A 20,424-nucleotide genomic window follows, 5' to 3' on the forward strand; every position below is an offset into this window, starting at 1 on the left:
TTTGGACTTTCTGACTTCAGTTTCTAGAAACAGAACCCAGATTTTCTCTTAGCTGATGCCGGGACAGCAGGACCCACTGGCCGAGCTAAGAAGGAGTGGCCAGAGAAGCGGGGCGACCCCCTCCTGCATGGAGCTTTGGGATAAATGTGCAGATGGGGAAGGGAATGGATTGATGCGTAACAAAACTGCATTGAACACCAGCTCTCTTTCCTGTACTTACAGCATGTGGCCTGATAGGCGTATTTGTGACAGGCTGTTCACCCTGCAACAGAGTTTACATGACACCTTGGGGTGCAAATGTTTCAGGGCCAGGGTGTGAGTCACTATCTTCTCTTTCTCCTCGCCACGCCAACCTGTACGGTTCCAGATGAGGCCACTTCAGGAGCCCGGTCCCGGAGGGAGGAAGACAGAAAGAACAAGTCCCAGCTGACCCACAACGGACATGATGCAGCAGCACAGAATACGGTTTGCTTTAAGGGTTGAGATTTTTAGGGTTGTTTGTTCTGCAGTGTAACCCAGTCAGGGTACACTCGTTCAACAAAACCTCTCCGAGATGCCCATGAGGTAAGACAAAATGTCGGAGCTCTGGTTGAGCAGAGGTGAGGGCCCTCCTGCTCTTCGGGACTTCTCAGTGCTCTTGGTCTCAGCAGTCCTGTTCCTACAATGGATCTCGGACAGTGACAGCAGAGAAAAAGAATTCCTGTCTGGAAACGGCGCTATGGCAGGGCGAGTTAGTACCTGTCATTTAGGAAATCATGTCTTTAATGTGTATCTCTTTTCACTGGACTGAATGTTCTCTGTGGTCAGGACAACATCTGTCTCACTCACTGCTGTCCCCCACCCCACCCCGCCCCAGGCCTAGCACGGCACCAGGCACCCAATAGGTACCCCAAAAGCAAGACAGCTGGGTATGCTGAGTGGCTCAGAATGTGGATGCCGAAATGAGGCAGCTCTCAGCCTTTATTTTCTCAGTTATAAACGGGGCAGATAGTAATACCTGCCTCAAAGTCCTTCTGTGAGGATTAAATGAAGTAATTTGTAAAGGTGCACTGCAGAGTGCTTGGCCTGTGAGAAGTACTCTGTCAGTGGCAGCTGATATTGATGACTTAGGCTAAAAGCTGAGAATATAGCCAGGTATTTTCCAGGTGAGAAAAACTCCAAGCCAATAGTTATAGGTTGACTTGTGTTTCCCCCACAAGATATATGGAAATCCTAAGCCACGGTACTTGTGACCTTATTTGGAAATAGGGTGCTGGCAGCCATCATTAAGTTGAGGTCACAGGAGGACCCTGATCCAACGTGACTAGTGTCCTCATAACAAGAGGTGGGACACCCAAGGAGAAAATGACCAGGGTGATCAAGGGGAGACCGCACTGATGCATCTATGAGCCGAGGGATGTCAAGGGTCGCTGGCAAACAACGGGAGATGGAAGAGCCTCCCCTACAGATTTCAGAGCATGCACAGCTCTGTCGACACCTTTATTTCACACTTCTGGCCTCCAGAACTGTGAGACAAGAAATTCCTGTTGTTCTAAGGCCCCCGTTGGTGCTATTTTATTACAGCAGCTTTAGGAAGCGAATGTACCGACACGCCAGCTTCCGCGCAGGAGCCACAAGCGGTGGCGACCAAGACTCCTTCCCTGTACAGCCCTGAGAGCTCGAGTCTGTTGGCATGCTGCAAGGGCAAGTGCAGGTGAAGTTTCCTCCATCCAACAAAGGCCTGTCAATTACATCACTATCTCCAGTTTCCATCAGGAGCCAGAAAAATCCTCTGGAATGTTAGAATTCAGTGAGACAGAAGAGAAAGAAAAGCCAAGATAACGTTCACTTAGGAGAATGTTATTTCTTGAGAAAAAGACTCTTAACCCTTATCTCTGCCTGCAGAGGAGTGACCCTCAGAAGTTTCCTAAAATAGAACGGGGTGGGGGAGCCTAGCAAAATCCACTCCAATAGACAACATTCATTTAGGTTTCTTGGCACCGAGTCCACCACAAAAGGAGGACTTAATTAAAAAGGGCTCGTGACATTAGGCAAACCACCAAGGCCGGGCTCAGGAGGAGGGGCGGACACGTTCACCTCTGGAACAAAGGCTCCCTGTTGCCACAAAACCACCAGCGCACACGTTTTTGCCAGGACAGACACGTTTTGGGCAGGAAGGAGAGCCATCCTCTGAAATAGAGCAAGAAGCTACAGGTAGGGTTCAGCAGCACAGCGGCAGAGGTAGGTCTGAGAAGTCCTCAGGCCTCTGCAGCCCAGCAGCAGCCCAGCCTGAGGCCAAGGTGAGGAAGCCAGCCCTGCCTGGGAGGAACTCAAAAATCATATTCTTCCCTGCTTCTGTCAACTGTCCTCAGGGAGTGTGGCTGAAGTAAGGGATCTGTTCGTGGTAGGCCGCTCACGATCCTTCTTTGTTTTTATTTTCTATCTTGAGGAACATTTTGATTATTTTAACCCACTGACCAACCCTAGCTAATTTCCTATACCTTGAACAGCACATCCTGTTTGCATTCTGTCTCCCTCTAGGTGGGATGTTACAAAGCCCCGTGGAGGCCTCCCAGATGACAAGTGATGTGGAGTGTTCCTGTCCTTGGAGTTAGGCATAAAGGTGAGGACCGAGACACCTGTCCCTGTGACTCCTTCAGGGGGACCTCGGAGTGGGCTGGGCTTCCTGGATCTCTTATGCTGGAGGTTAACAACTGCCTTGCCCCTTCACGGGCTCCATGCATTCTGCTTTGCACCACGCATTGTGCTGGGCACATGGGAAACAAGGATGGATGAGACCTTACCTCTGATCCAGTGGGGTTTTCTGATGGAGGCAGACCAGGAAAAAAAAGTACACTGGGGTATAACTGAGACATTGCTAGAAGATGGGAAGAACCACAGAACAAGCAGGCCTAGGATGGCTGAGAGAGGGAGCTGAGAGAGAGCTGCAGGGCTGGGCCTGGAGCCCCCAGTCTAGGGCCCTTTGGTTCCACTGCCCCATTTTCCTCCCTCTTGCTGCTGTGGGATGATCTTCCCCAAGCAGACTTGAAGCCTCAGAAGGGCAGAGACCAAATCCACCATTTCCACTGATTTCCACGGGTCCCCTAATACAGCCCTATGGACACTTTATCCCCTTCAGAAAGGGATTTCCAAAAAGATGATCTCTTCCTTTCTCTCCTTCCCTGAAGGTGGAACTGGAGCGGCCAGGACAAGGGTGCTAGTGTTTCCACTACTCTATCTAGCTTTGTGAATTCGAGGAAATTACCAGACCTCTCTGAGTCTGTTTCCCCCTCTGAAAAATGTAGAAGGCAGATGAGATAACCTCTAAAAATCTAGAATTCCACAACATAATCTAGCAAGCTCTGCACTTTCCAAGTTGTTATCTGCAAGGACGCAAAGACATGAGAAAAGACAATGAATTGGTGACACCAATTCTGTAGTTCATAACAAGTAGGTACAAAAGGAGAAACTGAGTAATAAAAACACATGATAAAACCAAGATGGAGTTTTCATAAATTTTTATAGCATAAGAAAGGAGAAGAAGAAGAAGGAGGAGGAGGAGGAAGAAAGAAATCCATGGAATAGCAGCAAGAGCACAGATTTGGAGCTAGACAGACCCCAGTTCAAATCCCAGCTCTAACCAAACCTTACTTGCTGGGCAACTTTGGCAAATTACTTAACCTCAGTATTAGTTGCTTATTATTTAAACGGAACTCTAATTAATCATTAATTTAATAATTAAATCATCTTACTGAGTTTGTGTGCACATTAAATAAAATAATACAATGTTGCTGGCAAAGTAGTCTCTCAAGTAAATCTTAAGTTGGAACCTAACAAATATTTACCAAAGGAATGAATATCAACTCCCCTCCAAGAGACGCTGAATTTTGAACCATGGTTCACAGACAGGTTGACTACATATTCTGGTTTGCCTGTGTCTTGGCACAATTATTATTTGTTTTCCTTTTCACTTTCAAAAACGTACTGATCTGCAGGTCCAGTCTATTAAATTCAATACTCAAAGACACTTGTGGGGTGTCTACTATGCAAAGTCAAGCTTATCTCTCTGGTGCCTTCATTTTGAATCCTTTCTCTGTGATGTCATTAATTTTAACCTGGTGAAAGACACAGAGCACCTGTGAAGTGGCTATAATCACCCAGTCTTTTGCTCTCTCAACCTTCAGGAAAGGTCGACAGCTTTGTGCCACAGGCTGCAGAGATGGTGTTGAACCCAGACAAAGGATGAAGCTTTAACAGTGGTAGACCCACCAACCTCAGGCTGGTCTTGCCTCCTGGCAAGTCTGATCCTTGGCCTCAGGTAACTCATCATTTTTACCTCCGTCACCGTGTGTAGAAAGTAGGAAAGAAAGAAAGCCAAAATTTATTTAGCTCCTGCTATGCTCGGAATGTGTCCCCCCTCCCCTACATTCATATGTTGAAATCCTAGTGCCCATTGTATGGTATTAGGAGGTGGGGCCTCTGGGAGGTGATGAGGTCATAAGGATGGAGCCCTCAGAAAAGGGATTAGTGTCTTAGAAGAGGTCCTGGAGAAGCCTCCCGGGCTCCTTTTGCCATGTGAGGATAAGGAGAAATCTGCCACCCAGGAGAGCCCTCACCCAGCTAGGCCAGCACTCTGATCTCACGCTTCCAGCCTCCAGCACCATGAGAAAGAAGTTTCTGTGGTTTACAGCCACCCAGTCTGTGGTATTTTGTGATAGCTGACTGAACGGACTCAGACACTCCCACTGGGCACATTTTACAGATGCTACAGCCTTTACTCATCGCCGCAGATCTGGGAGGCAGGTGTGGTTCCCATTCACACATGAGAATACTGAGGCTGGGTGAGACGAGGTAGGACCCCGGAGCCAAGTAGCCTAAGTAGTACAGGCAAGTGGGCGAGAAGGCACTGTGCCCTCAGGTCTCTCATTGGTTTGAGGAGATATTTGTAAAACACAAAGCCCCTTAGGATACAGGCTTCTATTAGCAGAAAAAAACAGGAGTAACTTTCTAATTATTTTTCTATATTTTCTTCCCAGAATTTGCAAATCTCAGATATTGCTCGGGTGTCATTGATTATGAATGCTTTTTGGCAGGAGAAAATTGTTCGAGTCACATTCCAAGGATTGGGGGAACTTCTCCATCTGTTCTCTTTGAACCAAAAGGATCCTGATAAGATGTACAAATAGCTGAAGAAGAAAGTGTGGTTTTCATTTAAAAAGCACGCATACATGGAAAAACTGATGAAGAGTGCCTCGTATCTCCATCACATCATTGGCTGACTAGACAATTTATAATCAGGAGGGAAAAATAAAACCATCCCATAGATGGAAATTTCAGCTGAAACGGACACCCCTGTCCAAATAGCAAATCAGTGCAGAATCGAAAAATTCTAATTTTACAATTCACAGATGCTTCCAATTAGAACAGGGAAGGTTAATGTGGTTTCAGCTGTTACTTGAAAATACTAAAATGTGCCAAGAAAACTCAGAGTTGGTACAAAGGAGTTTCTTTTTCTACTGAAATATTTACTCCTCCAAAAATAATAATCACAGAGGCTTCAGGGCCCCTTTTTCCTGAGAAGTCACACTTAACACTCTTCACTTTCTTTTATGGTCGTGAACATGGCACAGACCCACACATGCCTCCACTTTACAAAACAAACAAACATCTTCCTGCCGTCTAGAAGCACGCTAGTTAATCTGGGTCTCTGGGCAGTATGCGTTTTGGAACATGACTCTGTTCTAACATGAACTTTTGATTTATCCAAGCAAATAATCATCAAACCTGAGAGTCTGAAATTGCTATTCCTCTGACTCAGAGGCCCTGCCAGTGGGCTGCTTATTTACAGGTATGTGCAAGATAGGGAGGCAAAAAACATCCTATGTGTTTGTTTTTCCAAAGCAGGTTTGAGAAGTAGTCACACAAAGTTTTTCCCACTGAGTCAAACATTTCTGTGGCCTTTGAGAAATGGCCTAGGAGCTCAGAACCCCATCAAGATCCACTGAAACACATCAGCCCCTAGGCCAAGGATGAGCTGAAATTGCAAAAGCTTGCATCCATTTTATGCTAGCATTTACGAGACAATTCTATGAGCAGGCATCTGCATCCTATCTTGAAGCAATTTGTAAGCGGAAGACTCTGCCCACTTTCATTTATTATATAAACGTTTCTAGAGCTATCAGCGCATATTAGTCATGAAAGCTGGAATTTAATAAAGGAGAACAGAATGCAGTTTTCAAGAGGACAAAAGTTCACTGGGAAAACATTTGTACAAACCTCAGGGACCCTGACCCCTGGAAGCACATGTAAGAGACAGTTTAAGTGCCTGGAACCAAATGTCTGAAAGGGCCACTCATCAGGAGTAATGGGATGGGGGGTGGGGAGACATCTGACTTGACTTGTCCTACTGACCGAGTGTAGCCTCCCAACCATAAATGTCTTTAAAGGAAGAAGTCTCAGAAAAACCAAGATCATGAATGTTCAAGGACAAGAAAGTATTTACTTTGAAATGACTGGGGAAAGATGCATACTTCTCTGGTTAGAAGTAAGTCCCAACTGGATCCACTCAACTCAAAACACCAGTGTTACTGTGAAGCTCAAGAGCAGAGGCTCAGACAGACATAGACTCCAGTCTCAAGTCTTCTGGTTAGTAGCTCAGTGACCTTGACAAATGACTACCTTTGAGCCTCAGTTTCCTCATCTGTAAAATAGGGATAATGAAACGTTTCTAATAAAGTTATATATGACAATTAAAAGAAAAACTATACAGAAAAAAGTACAATGCCTGGCACATTTGGTCAGTGCTCAATACATGGAAGCTATTTTTCCTATTATTCCATGTAAACTAGCCTAGGGAATCCTTTGCATCCCAGGCTTACTATTAGTAGAAGAATGTAATGAGTAAGGCTAAGAAAAGCTGACTTGATCTGATTTATGTAGGTATGAGCTATATGCTTGCAATAAAACCCCAAACTATTAGATGACAGAAATATCTAATGGGGATCTTCATCTGTTCAGGAGACTGTGATAATATTGATGACACTATGAATAATTTTTACTGTTATGCTGAAAAACATAGCAGGTCCAGTCTGTCTGTCTGTCTTCCTTCCTTCCTTCCTTTCTTTTCCTTCCTTCCTTCCTTCAGATTTTATTTGTCAGAGAGGGAGAGAAAGAGAGTGCACAAGCAGGGAGAGTGGCAGGCAGAGGGAGAAGCAGGCTTCCCGCTGAGCAGGGAGCCCGATGCGGGGCTTGATCCCAGGACCCTGGGATCACGACCTGAACCGAAGGCAGATGCTTAACAACTGAGCCATCCAGGCGTCCCCCAGTCTTTCTTTTCTATTGGCTTGTGTGAGGTGAAGCACTCATTCATGAACTATTTCAACAATTACTTATTAGACCCCCCTATGTAACAAGCACTGTTCTAGGCACTTGGGATATTTATTTCAATTAACAAAACAGGCAAAAATTCCTGCCTTTATGGGGCTCATATGCATTCATTCATTCAATATAGGGAACTGCCATGCCAGGAGTGACAGAAAGGGAAAGGACAAAGACACAGAGATGAGTTAAGACACATGGTCTGATAACCTCCCTGCCTGATAAAGCAGATCTGTAAATAACCACTGAATAATAATGTAATAAGTTCATTAACAGAGTATTAGCAGAAGCCACTGTGCACAGATGGAGGAGCAAAACATTCTGCCGTGAGGGAGGGAGGAGAGTGACAAAGGAGGTGGCAAGAGATGAAGATATCAGGGCTGGGTTTTAAAGGGTAGGTGGGAGTCAGGCCCGGGGTGAGGGCATCAGACAAAGGGAAAACTCCTGGTTTCTGTCAATTAATGAAGCATTTGGCAAAATGTAAGGTTAAAAGAAAGTGCACTATATTAACTAAAGTAGCTTATTATTGTTTTGTTTTTAAATTAGGACTAAGTAGGAAAGAGCCTTTATTTTCCCTAAGTTTTCCCATCAGGTGAGAACAGCTGAGTCTGCTCCAACTTGATTTCTGATGCTCTGTGTTTACCCAGAGCAGAGTTTATGAAAATAGGGTCCATAAGATGCCAGTGTACTTCATAATAAACTTCCTGGGGGGGACAATGAGCTGTGGGAAATTTCACAATGGAGATCCTTGGGCCCCACTCCTGACACAGTGAATCAGAATCTTGGGAAAGAAAGTTGGAGGCTGTAATTTGTAGTAAGTGGACTTTTATAGAAGTCTTAAACCACCGGCCTCCGTAGAGGTTTTACCTCCCAGTCTGATAATCAGAATAACTTAATTGCGTATTTATCTTAATTATTCTAGCCAGCACCTTACCTAAGTGTGTTCTCCTATTACTCAAATTCAAATTTCCTGCACCATCTTTGTCTAGAAAGAAAAAAGTTTCTCTGTTCCTCACCACTCTGTTCCTCCCACCCCCATTTGATTAAAGGAGGTTCACTCCGGCTGCATCTGTTCTTTGGGTCAGTAGAAACGTTACCATGACAACCTGACATCTCCATCCCTGCCCAGGCTGCACACAGGAAGTGCTGACTGGCTCCTGCAGGGGAGCCCGCATTGGCCAGAAAGTGAAACCTACTGTATCGCATTTGTGATGAGGACTGGACATGGTTATTAATCCTCTGGAACCCAAGATTCTGGAAATGTAGGTCATAATTGCATTCCATTCTTTTTTTTTTTTAAGATTTTATTTATTTATTTGAGAGAGCGCACGCTAGAGAGAGAGTGTGCTAGAGTGTGCAAGCATGAAAAGGGGGGAGGGGCAGAAGGAGAAGCAGGCTGCCCCCTGAGCAGGGAGCCAGACACAGGTCTCCATCCTGGGACCCTCGGATCATGACCTGAGCCAAAGGCAGACATTTAGCCAACTGAGGCACCCAGGCGCCCCACATTCCACTCTAGCTTTTGATTTCTTCCCAACTGATAGGCCTAGATTGGTGGATAAAGTTATTTTGCAAAGAAGGGGATAAATTCTATTCTTTAATCATCCCAGTAACATAGAAACTCTGCAATTACTTTTATCTCCCCAGCTTAGCTTTTACATTCTATTAAATTCCAGAAACACTTAGCCTGGCACTTATTGAGCGCTACTCTGTCCCAGGTCCTGGAAGGCCTACCTGCTGAAGATTCTTAAAGGAATCAAATAATCTTTTACATTAATGTTAAATTTTAAGACACTAAGCATTTTAAACAAAATTAATAGAGTTAAAGATCTTTGTTTTTAAGGAGTCATTAGCAATAGAATCTCACTCATCTAGGATTCTTTTTTTTTTTGAAGATTTATTTATTTTAGAGAGAAAGAGCATAGGGGGAGGGGCAGAGGGAGAGGGACAAGCAGACTCCCTGCTGAGTGGGGAGACCCATGATTGGGGGTTCGATCCCACAACCCTGAGATCATGACCTGAGCCAAAACCAAGAGTCAGATGCTTAGCTGACTGAGCCCCTCAGTCAGGCGCCCCTCATCTAGGATTCTATTAGAAGTCATCAGGAAAATGAGACTGCAAGTTTCTTCTATCACTGCTCCTATTCTGTTGATCCTCCATACACCTTCCTTCCATCCAACAAGGCCATATGCCAGGCTCTGTGCTGGGTGCTGGGTGTCTAATGGTGAGCTAAACACACATGGCTCCTGCCCATCACAAGCTTACCATCCAGAAGTGGGAAGAGTCCTGGATGGCAAATAGAAACAGTTCAGTTCTACCTCTTACTATTTGTACAGCCTAGGGAAGTCAACCTTAGGAATCCCCCATTTCCTCAAGTGAAAGGGGCTGCCCTGTTTCACAGAGCAGCTGGTGGGACTGTATGTTAATTCATTCTAAAACTTCAAACTACTTTATACATATAAGTAATAATTATGAATTAAGCTTGATTCAAATGATGGGGGGACATCTATCTCTAGACCTGAGTTCTAGTCCTACCATTTCCCCTGACTTGTACCCCTGGGCCTTTGTTTGAGCTGGTTGATGTCCAGCTGCAGGACCCTCTCACTGTGTATAGCTGCACAGGGAGGTGAACCTACAGCATCGCAGACAGAGCCCAGGCTGGCTTCAGAGCTAATCAGTTCCGCCTCCTCACAGACAGGGCTCCAGCTGCGGCTTCCTGAAGAGGTGGCAACTCTTTTCAAAGTCCTCTTAAGAGGCCAGTGCCTCCGCCTGTCTCGGAACCCAGAGTGGAGTGCTGGCTGGGATTTTTGGGGAATGGGCTGCCGGTGGCACACAGGTAACATCTGTGCTTCTAAAATTGGAGTCATCTACTATCCCGACACCAGCTCAAGGAGGGTCATGGGGGCAGGAGCCATGAAGCGTTTGGCGTGTCCTTGCTGCCTGCCTAAAAGGTGTGCAGGACCTGCCAAGGTGCAAGCTCTGGCTCTCTCCCTGCTGTGCTCTAACAGGGCACCGTGACACGGTACCGCCCAGCGGACTCAGGCCGAGCTGACGCACGTGGGGCTCCTGCAGACACCTGCCTCGGATGCCACTCAGTCTACGGAACGTGTTGGCTTTGCCCCTGTTGTTTGGGGGCAGGGGGTGTGAATTATTTGTGGACCCGTGATTCAGAAATGCCAAGTTTCAGCAATGCAGGATGAGAAGGAGTTCTAATGAGGAAGGAGGGGGAGGCGTTGGAATAGGACGGACTTGGGTTTGAACCCTGCCACTCACTAGCCCAATGGCTCTAGGCAAGTCCCCCATGACCTCCGAACCTGTGTGACATGGGGACAATCATGGCTTCTGACCTCTCAGGGCTTGTGAGAGTCAGAGACAATAAAGGTACCATGATCGTCACCGTACTGGCCACTCAGTGAAAGGCAGCGGAGGTGGTGGTCGTCACCCAGCTTGAGCGTCCATTTCTGGAGCCCATCTCAACTTTCCATGACGCCATTATGCCCCGACACCCTCGGATCCGACAGTTCTCCCTTCACCGCCCCATCCACCAGCGTCCGAGAGCTGCAGGGTCCTCTTCCTCACCTTCATCTCCACATCTAGGAGCCTCTCTGCCTCTGCTCTCCTGGTGCTTCCATAAAGACAACAGTGCCCTGTGGCCTCTCCTCTTGAGTCCTCAAGAATTATCCTTTTAGGAAAACACTTTTGTTACAGTCCCCCACTCAGAAGTGCACCATGATCTCGGACTAATGGAATCCCAACCCCGCCCTCCGCCTCACAGCAGCCCTACCTCCCCCAGCCCGTCGGCGGCGTGAGCTCCTCACACCCCCTGCACGGGCCGCGGGCCAGGCCTGGTGAGCCCTCCGGCCGGACATACTCAGTCACCAGAGGGAAGAGGCTCGTGAAGGACGCGCAGGCAGCAGTGAGGGTGTATGCTCTGGAGCCTGAGCGGCTCTCCCGTGTACTAGACGTGTAACCTTTTGTAGTTACTTCAACGTGCAGTGCCTCAGTTTCCCTTTTCATGAAAATGGGCCTAATAGTATTACTTACCACAGAGAGATGCCGTGGGGCCTAAATGGGTGAAGCACCTAGAAGAGTGCCTGGTGCATCGGAAGTTCTGAATAAACCAACGTGAGCTGCTGCTATGTGACAGAGGTGACTCAAGCATCCCCTCAGGAAGAGACACTGCTTTCAGCGGCAGGCAACACAAAACTGACTCAACCGACTGGAAAGAGGAACTTCATTTCATATAACAAGAAGTCCAGGGGAAGGCAGCTCCAGGATTTGTTTATTTAGTGGCTCAACAATGTCACCAAGGACACAGGTTGCCTGCATTACCATTTGAGTCTGGCCTGGTCCCTGGGCTGTTTTCTTCATGACTGTAGGATGATCATCACAGTTCCATGCGTCCCACACAGACATGAAAATGTCCTGGGAAGAAGGAGCTCTCTTGGGACAAGAAACATCTTCCCAGAAGTCCTCGGGCAGACTACCATCCCCTCTCTTTGTCCAGAACTGTCACTGGCCAAAGGACTTTACTATGATTGGCCAGGATTATTTAGGACCCATTGCTTGGTGCTGGGAAAGACTAAGACTTCCTCAAAGCACATGGCCATTTGGGGAAAGAAAGATCACTGACAAAACAAAACAAAACAAAACATGACCAGGGTTTTGTGAAGGAGGAAGGGGCAACCTGGGGTGTCTTCTGCATTCCCGGTCCTGAGGGTCTGTGATTCCTGGCTTGTTCCAGACACGTGTCTTACTTATGCAGTTCTTCCTGCTTGGAGCTCATCCACTAAATCTTTGCATGCCAGGGACTGTACTGGGCCACCTTCCCAAGGGGAATCAAAATCCGTTTTTTAAGGTTAAGATCAAGAACCAACAATTCAGTGGAGAGATTTCTCACCACAATGAATTACCAGCATACTTTCAGAGTAAACTAGACAATCCCCACCACACTTTACTAACTGGCTTATATTACTTTGGAGATGCTCTTCTCAGCTGTCTTGTGAACTCCTCAGGGTCAGAGACCTTGAATAAACTATCTTATTCCATTTGGATCTTCCATGTACTTGATGGTGGCCAACCATAAAGATGGTGCTTAATCAATGCTTGTTAAACCTAATCAGAAGACAGTCTTTAAGTGTTCTCTCTGGTTAAGTGCCTGCAGGTACTATGCTTAGCACCTTGGGAGACACAGAGAAGAACAAACCACAGTTCATTTCCCTCCTGAAGCTTGGGGTTTAGGAGAGGAGCTCATCTGATAAGTGCTGTCAAGCTGGAGAAGTCCGTCTTCCACCACTCACATTATTTTTTGTTCTTTTGGCTTTTTCACTTGTTCCCCTCCAGTAACCTCTGGACAATGTTGAGATAACACGGGGGCACCATGCCGGAGCCTTGTTTCCATCTGCAGCATCCCAGACGGAATCTTCTTGACCTATTCCTTCCCATCCCTCTCCCATTCACACAAAACCTATCCTTCCTAACTCCCAGTCTCTCTTTTTTTGTTTAAGATTTATTTATTTATTTATTTGAGAGAGAGAGTGGGGTGGGGGGATGGGCAGAGGAGGGAGAGGGAGAGAAATCCTCAAGCAGACTCTCTGCTGAGCTCAGAGCCAGATTCAGGGCTCTATTCCAGGACCCTGAGATCATGACCTGAGCCAAAATCAAGAGTCAGATGCTTAACCCTTTGAGCCACCCAGGTGCCCACAATCTCTATGGTTTTAGGAAATTCTGGTTTAATATTAGTCTCTAAGAAACCAGTTCATTGATAAAGTTTTCAATGTTACCCCTCCAGGGCACATGGAAAATTTGAGGGGACTCCTGTAGGTGCAATGAACCAATCCAAGGATCTGACTATAATAGTGGATTTTAGGATTCTACCAGCTGGTGATGGAGTTCTTTTCTGGCAAGGCAGAAATTCACTCTTCTTCAAGAAATTCTATGCCAATGATCCTTTATTCTTCGTCTAGTCCGGAGCCTTTCAAAATATTTGCACTGTTGGCAGCATCTCTTCAGAAGCCATTCCCTTTGGACTAAACTTAGCATAAGCAAACCCAAGGAAGTATCTGTCGTGCATTTTACAGGTTAATGAGAGATCAAGGTTATTTGAGGAAAGGTCTACTCAACTCCTGCCTGTATGTACGTATTTCCTTCTCAGTAAGGAAATTCTCCCACGCCTATTCTTTTGATCACCATGGCTGGGATTGCCAGGGACAAAGGAGGAAAAGGACAGCGTCAGATAAAAAAGAAACAAAAATCAGTTTGTTTAAATTGCCAGGGAAATCTGCTTTTGGCTAAAGGAAGTCAAACCCAGAACATCCTGTTCTAGTTAATAAAGCTCATTTTCTTCCAGCTTGAGCAGAAAAATAGAATCTCTGCATCTTTGCGGGGTGGCTCAACCTTTCCCACCTTCACTTGCAGCTCCTACACCCAAACTCATGGATGGCTGAGGGGTTCCTCGGAATGGTCCTCCCTAAACAGTAGGATGCTCCTTCTGGATGCTAAGGTCCCAGGCAGATCACAGGCAGTTAAGTATAAACTCACTTTTTTTTAAATGTAAATCTTCAAACTTCCTCTACAAAAGAGAAAGCCAATTCCCTCAGGCAAGGAAAGCAGTGTAATTCAGACACAAGAGTAAATGATCCTTCTCTCTTCTGTATCTCTCTGTTCCAGAGTGTTTCACTGATGTGGGATCCAGACACATTTAACTTGCTTCATGTGACATTCGTGTCAAGTAAGTGCTGAACCACCTCATGCTTTGGAAGGACTCCTCGTGGCACTTCCTTAGCTCTCTTCCAGCAACAATTCCCAAGCACGGAAGAACCCATGACAGACCCTGGATGGCCCAGCTGGTCTGCCTGGGAAGGGCCTGTATGTGAGTCAGAGCTCTCAGCAAAATGACACTTCTGCAGATAAGCCTGCAAGCTTTTTCTTGTCAGAAAATGAAAAGTATGTGTTTTCATCTAATTTACATCTTCCTGCCTTCAATGCCAGACACTCAGAGACAAATGTATAGCCATAGTGCTCTAGTCTGCTTGACACTTACAGACTATAAGGGTTGGAACTGCAAGGAACCCCCGAGATCCCCCCATAAAATTCTCTCGTTTTATAGATGAGCACATGGAGGCCCAGAGATGGGGAGTGATGTACTGACAGTCACACTGCTAAAACTCTAAAACTGGGATCAAAGCTTACGTCTCATGACTCCTAGCTTTTGCTACCAACGCCCAGCGGGGCCTGGAAGTATCTGCTCCTTCTGCTTCCTTCAGATGGTCTCCATTAAGTTTTCAGGGGGCAACTTGTCGCCAGCTTTTCATCCAATGGCTTTCAAAGTGTGGTTCCTGCCCCAGCAACATCCGGGTCACCTCAAATCTGCGTCTTACTGAGACTCTGGGTGATTCTAAAGCACGCTAATCTGTGATGCCCTACGTTTAACCTGTTCGCCCCACCCACCCAATTCACAAGGGGATCAGGGCACTAATCAGATCCATCTAATTTCACAGCCCCTTTTCAGCTTGGCTCTTCGAGGGACCTAAGGTGGACGTTCACTTAAGTTACCTCTGGGGAAAGAGTTTATGGTAAGTTTGTGAACAGGAGCTGGAGTGGAAAGCTAGGGACCGGCACTCCCTCCATCTACATCTTCCTCTTGCTCCCACCTACCCTGTTCTCTCTCCACAGATCTGTTTATTTACTTCCTTTTCTTCTCTTCCTTCATAGCTGGCATCTGCTTTTGGTCTACCACGACCCGACTCTAAAGTCGAAACCACAGCATCCTTTTTGCCTTAATTTCTCTTCCTAATTGCAAAATTCTCCCTACGGAACTTCTCCCATTTTTCCATCACATTCCTGACAAGGACTCCAACATTGAGCCAGGCCACGCTGGTCATGTGCTCACTCAAATGCTCGGTCATCTTCGGTCTGATGCATTTTCCTGTCTAATCAACTGCTGACATGGGAGGCGTGTGCAGTTTGGGAGAGGGAGGACTTCGGTGCAGTGACCGAGGCTTCGGGAGGAAACTGGGGGAGGAGGAAGGAAGCACCCGGGGGACTCCTTCCCACCTTCCCCTCCACTAATCCTGTGAATGAGACACGAAGGAACCTGGCAGTAGCTTCAACAGTTAGGCTTGCTGAGGGGTGAGCTGGAGATGGAGGTTCTGTTATATTATGACCTTAATCTTCGATACACTGCCAGGCTGAGGTGGCCTGGAAAATAGGGATGGCAGGTTATCCACCCCAAAAGTCACAGAAATTCCAAGCTGGAAAAACTGTAGGGATCACCCAGCTCAGTGGTTTGTGGCTCGGGCTGCCCATGAGAATCCCTGGCAAGCTTTTGAAAAGGAAAGCTGCCTGGGACCCACCGCGGGGATTCTGCCTTAAAGCTCCCCCATGCTTTTAATGCATGGCAGTCACTGAGAGCTACAGCTCTAACTTGACCCTCTTTGTTTTACAGGTGGGGAAACAGGCTCAGCTACATAATGTGACTGTGGCTCATTTAAAGATCTCCTTCCTAACTTGGTTATAGAGTTTGGGTTAATAGATCCTAAGTGGTTGGAGCTGGAAGAGATCACAGAAGCCATTCAGTCCAACTCCACACTTTGACTTGAGACTAAGGAGCTAAGTGACTTGCCTACAGAGTCAACCAGGAAGCGGGGGGTGAGGGCTCCAAACTACATCTCCCGACTCCTCACCCAGTGCTCCACGCACCACACCAGGGCTGCCAGATGAGACGCTAAGCAGACCCAGCTGCAGACCGTGGCCTTGCTCTGCTCCAGGGAGCCTTTCCAGCGGCACAGCTGAAACAGGTTGGCAGAGAAACCTGGTGTAACTGGATGGGGCACAGGCTTGGCCCAAGGAATCAGCACTTTGGTGCTCTGAGGATGGGGAGGAGGCAACCGGTCTGATGACACTAAGCCTTACTTTCTGTCTGCCTCCCAATTACGCTGGGAGTGTGTGCATCTGGTCCCAATCAGCTGACCGCTGGGCTGGAGTCCACGTGATGATGGGCTCAAAGGCTGTCCCTGGGTGTCGGGGCTCTTCTGACGTTTGCTGATGTAAGGTTGTCTTTGTTTTCCAGAGGGGCTTTAAGTCAAGATGTTGGTGCCCACTGGTCCCATGTAGGGTTCGAAATGGCTTCAGTAAGCATTTGGGAAGCAGAGGCATGTGGGGATGTTTGTACGTGGGGAGAGGTGATGGAAGTGGGTAGAGAGGGTTGAAGATAAAAAGGTTCCAATGTAAAAACAAAACGGATAAAAGAGTAAAGAAAAAGCATGTAGGGATTCAAAAACAAAAGCAGCTTAACAATAACCCACAACCCTCGGAGCAAAAACAAAATGAGGCAATGGCTTAACAGACATAGTGACGGGGAAGCAGGAAGCCCAAGGAGGTGAGTATGAGCCTTAACCACTCCCTTTTTGGCGGTTGGGATGAAGGAGAAGAAGCAATGAAAAAGTCACATCCCTTGAAGCTTGGGAGGAACTGGGCAATGGAGAAAGCACATTCACACACATTTAGCTCATCTGACCTTTACGACATGCCCACGAGGTGGACAGTCCCTGTGATCTGGGCTTGGGGAGGGAGAGTAGCCAAGCTCCAAGGTCATGTGGTTAATGGGGGAGCTGACCCATTCCCTCTGGACTCCAGCCCCAGTGCTCTGTCCACCATGGGATAGAGTGTGTGTGTGTCCATCATGTGTGCAGTCCAGTCATGCAAGGGAACTTACATGAAGGCAGCCATGCAAATGTTTATCTCTGAGGTGTCACCTTGACCAGGGCTACAAACAGCTCAACTGTGAATGCAGGAGAAGCACAGGAAACGGGCGCTTGGTTAGCTGTGCCGTCTTAGACAAGTTAGCCTTAGTTTTGCTCTGGGCTCAGGGATAAAGGACCTGAAGTACCTAGCTGAGGGCCCGCCACGAGCATCATAAGCATTCCATAGATGGTAGCCATTACTGTCCCGTAAACATATCACTGAGTTTGCAGATAAGGAACACAACAGCCTGGTTCAGGGCCCAGGGCTGCTTTGTCCAAATCCAAACCTGACTTCAGGTGTGTTCCACAGAGTCTCCACCCAGTGAGGCCAAGGTCCACTTCCTACCCTCGATTCTCCCACTCACCACAGCCTCTAGGTCTGCCCCTGTCTCTGCCAACAGGTTTGCCTGGTGGGCACAAGTACAGATCATTTCAGGTCTGCGTCCAACAAGAGAGTATGGTGGCACTTTAGAGGACAGAGCTGCCTTCCGCCAGGTCACAGTTTAGACTCTTGCGGAGGGTGACTCAGAGTCAGATGACAGAGCCTGGGGCTGGTGGCTTGGGAAGGTCACAGCTGCGGATCTCTCAGGAGGGCTGGGCCCTTTACACATGGAATCTCCCTGAATCCTCACAAGCAGCCACATGAATGGGCATCACTCCCATTTCACACATGAGGAGACCGAGGGGGTGCTAAATCATCAAAAGTCATTGGAAACTGGGATTCAAGGCCAAGTCTGCCTGGCTTCAAAGTCCATGCTCCTACTACCCACAACGTAGCCCTCATCACCCATACAGGTGGGACTCCCACACAGAGGCTGGGAAATGTTAGGGTTCCAGGGATGTGCACATCTCTCAGAGCCCAAGAGGATGAAAGTGAAGACAAGGTTTAAGCTTGGGAGGAAATGGACAATGGAGAAAGCACGTTCACACACATTTAGCTCACTTGACCTTTACGACATGCCCACAAGGTGGACAGTTCCTGTGATCCAGGGTTGACCAGGTTGGTCAAGATGGAGGTGCCTGGGGGAAGGGAGGGTATTCCCTCTCACTGGACAGCAGTCTACACCCCCGCAGCCCCTCCTTAGCTGAGTTGTATTTTGGACTCCTGCCTGGCCTTACTCGGGGCTTGCTCCTCTTCTGAGTCACATGTTAACAACATTCAAGGCCATTGCTTCAAGCCAGGCTATGCAGGGTTGATGGCCCATGGAGGCACATACAGAGGGTGTGCCAAGGGAGAGGCAGGAAGGGGCAGGGGAGGCTCCACAGAGCCCAGAACCTTCTGCTGTGTTTGTCTGCCCGGGGATATTCAGGTGCCCCTGAGATAGTCAAGCATCTCCCTCAAGGTTGTGAGGTGATGCAGAGCCCCAGGCACGCTGGGAGTTTAATTTTAGCATCAGCTGGACCTAATTAGTTAGTTTGGAGGGGCGCAGGCCCTTTCACAGAGGACTCCATTGTTCCTGGGAACCTGGCAGGAGTGTTTATCATTTCAGAAACCCAGAAGGAGCTAGCATTCTCCCTCTTGGCCTTGGGGCTGTCCTCCTTTCAGATGCTAATCCATAAAGCCACTCCAAGCCAGGCCTCAGAGGAAGCTCAGGGCTGAGGTGGAGCCCAAACTCTCAATTCATTCAAGAGCAAGGCAGGTGTGGAATCAACACCTGGAAAGCAGCCAAATGGAAACCTGGAGCAACAGCTCAGAATGTCACATGTCAAATAGTTTAATTGGGTAATCATCTGAAGGAGGGTTTGTGCAAAACCTGCGGGAAGTCTGTACCAGGAGTGTGAGGGAAGAATCCAAGAATACAGTTCAGTCTGCCTATGCCTGCCTCAGCCCCACACAGCCCGGGGCCCAGGACCTGGCTGGATCATTCTCTCCCAAGAGAGGCTCAGGAAACAGGATCTAGTGATCCCCACCTTAAGAGCTCTGGGCAAGCAAGCATTCCTGGAGCCGCAAGGGCACCCAGCCCCAAATGCCCACCAAATGTGACCAGTCCCAGACCACAGCAGGCAGTGGAGTGCAGTGGTACCTGTCCACATTCTGGTTCATGCTGCATGGGTTTGAGTGCTGGCCTTGCTGGGGGTGAGCTGTGTGACTTTGGGCAAGTCATTTCTCTGTGCCTCAGTTTTCCCATCTACAAATGGGATGATAGTAGTACCCACCTCTTAGGGGGATTGTGATAATTAAATGAGCTCATACATATAAAGATCTTAGGATTGTACCTGGCCTTCAGCAAACAGTTATGCATCGTGATTATTACCCTTTTCTCCTGCTCTGGGTCAACTGCAGGTCTCCTGCTGGGATGATGGCATGCTTGTTTTCCATACTATGTGTCCAGCTTCTATACTACTCTGACTGTACCCACTCAGGGCTGACCTGGTTCTCTGGGCTTAAGTTGGTGGCAGGGCCCTGTTTCCACCTATATGAACCCCCCACTCGGCCACCACGTCCCTCTCCATTGCGGACCCATCGAAGAACTGCCAATGGGGCCTGAACCCAAATGACACGGCTCCCCATGATTCCAACCCCCTGGGCTGGTGGGAAGGATACCAAGCACTTTCCTCTTTTTGGGCAGAGCCACTGGCCAATTCTCCTGTCTCTCTATTCTCCCATTTCACCCACGACGAGGTCCCAGAGGCCTTATATTCTAGCAAGGGGAAAGGTGGGTGTGCCTGGATCAACAAATACTTTTGCCTCCATTCTTCACTTTAGTCTTTTATGGCCCAGCTCAAATGTCACGTCTTTGGTGTGGCTTTCCCTGATTCTCGTGGTCAGAATTCTAACATCACAGTTGCTCAACTATGCTCTTGGACAAGTTCCTTTCCTCTGGCTGGAGTTTCCCCATCTGTGAAATGGAGATACTGCTACCAAATGAACCTGACAGGACACTGGGAGGATCCATTATAAGCCAATGGATGTAAAAACCTACCTCCCCTCCCGTCACACTCCTTCCCAGGCACAGGAGATGGGGAGATACCCAAGTGAGCTCACCACACAGGTGTCTACAAAGCCTACAAAACCAAGCCCTTTCCTGGAATGGCCATTCCTCCTTCTTTACCCATGGAATTTCTAGTCAATCTTCCAGGACCAGCTCAAATATCATCTCTTCTGTGAAGCATTCCTACTGCCCCGAGGGAAAATAAATTTCTCTCTCCCATGTACTCCTATAATTCTTTGTCTCTATTAAATCTCTTATTTTTTTTAACTTTTATCATTATTGCCTGGCTCCTCACTATGCTGGGGATTTGCTTGACGTCAAGAACCTTATTTCATTCTTTGGGAGGAATTTCATGATGCCCAGCACGTAGTAGCTGCTCCATAGATGTTCATGAA

General features: G+C 47.6%; 1 protein-coding gene and 1 long non-coding RNA gene across 7 annotated transcripts in view; one reads left to right on the top strand and one right to left on the bottom strand.

Moving 5' to 3' along the window:
- Window positions 1-20,424, bottom strand: part of ME3 (malic enzyme 3) — a 188,374-nt gene that overhangs the window by 78,423 nt on the left and 89,527 nt on the right. The gene's annotated exons all lie outside the window — the stretch shown is intronic.
- Window positions 854-20,302, top strand: LOC145716240 (uncharacterized). Its single transcript, XR_014138791.1, has 2 exons — window positions 854-2,602; window positions 14,023-20,302. It is a non-coding gene; the product is annotated as an uncharacterized LOC145716240 (long non-coding RNA).

This window comes from Leptonychotes weddellii, chromosome 11, assembly GCF_054177405.1.
Source record: "Leptonychotes weddellii isolate Sample4059 chromosome 11, ASM5417740v2, whole genome shotgun sequence".
NCBI lineage: Eukaryota > Metazoa > Chordata > Mammalia > Carnivora > Phocidae > Leptonychotes > Leptonychotes weddellii.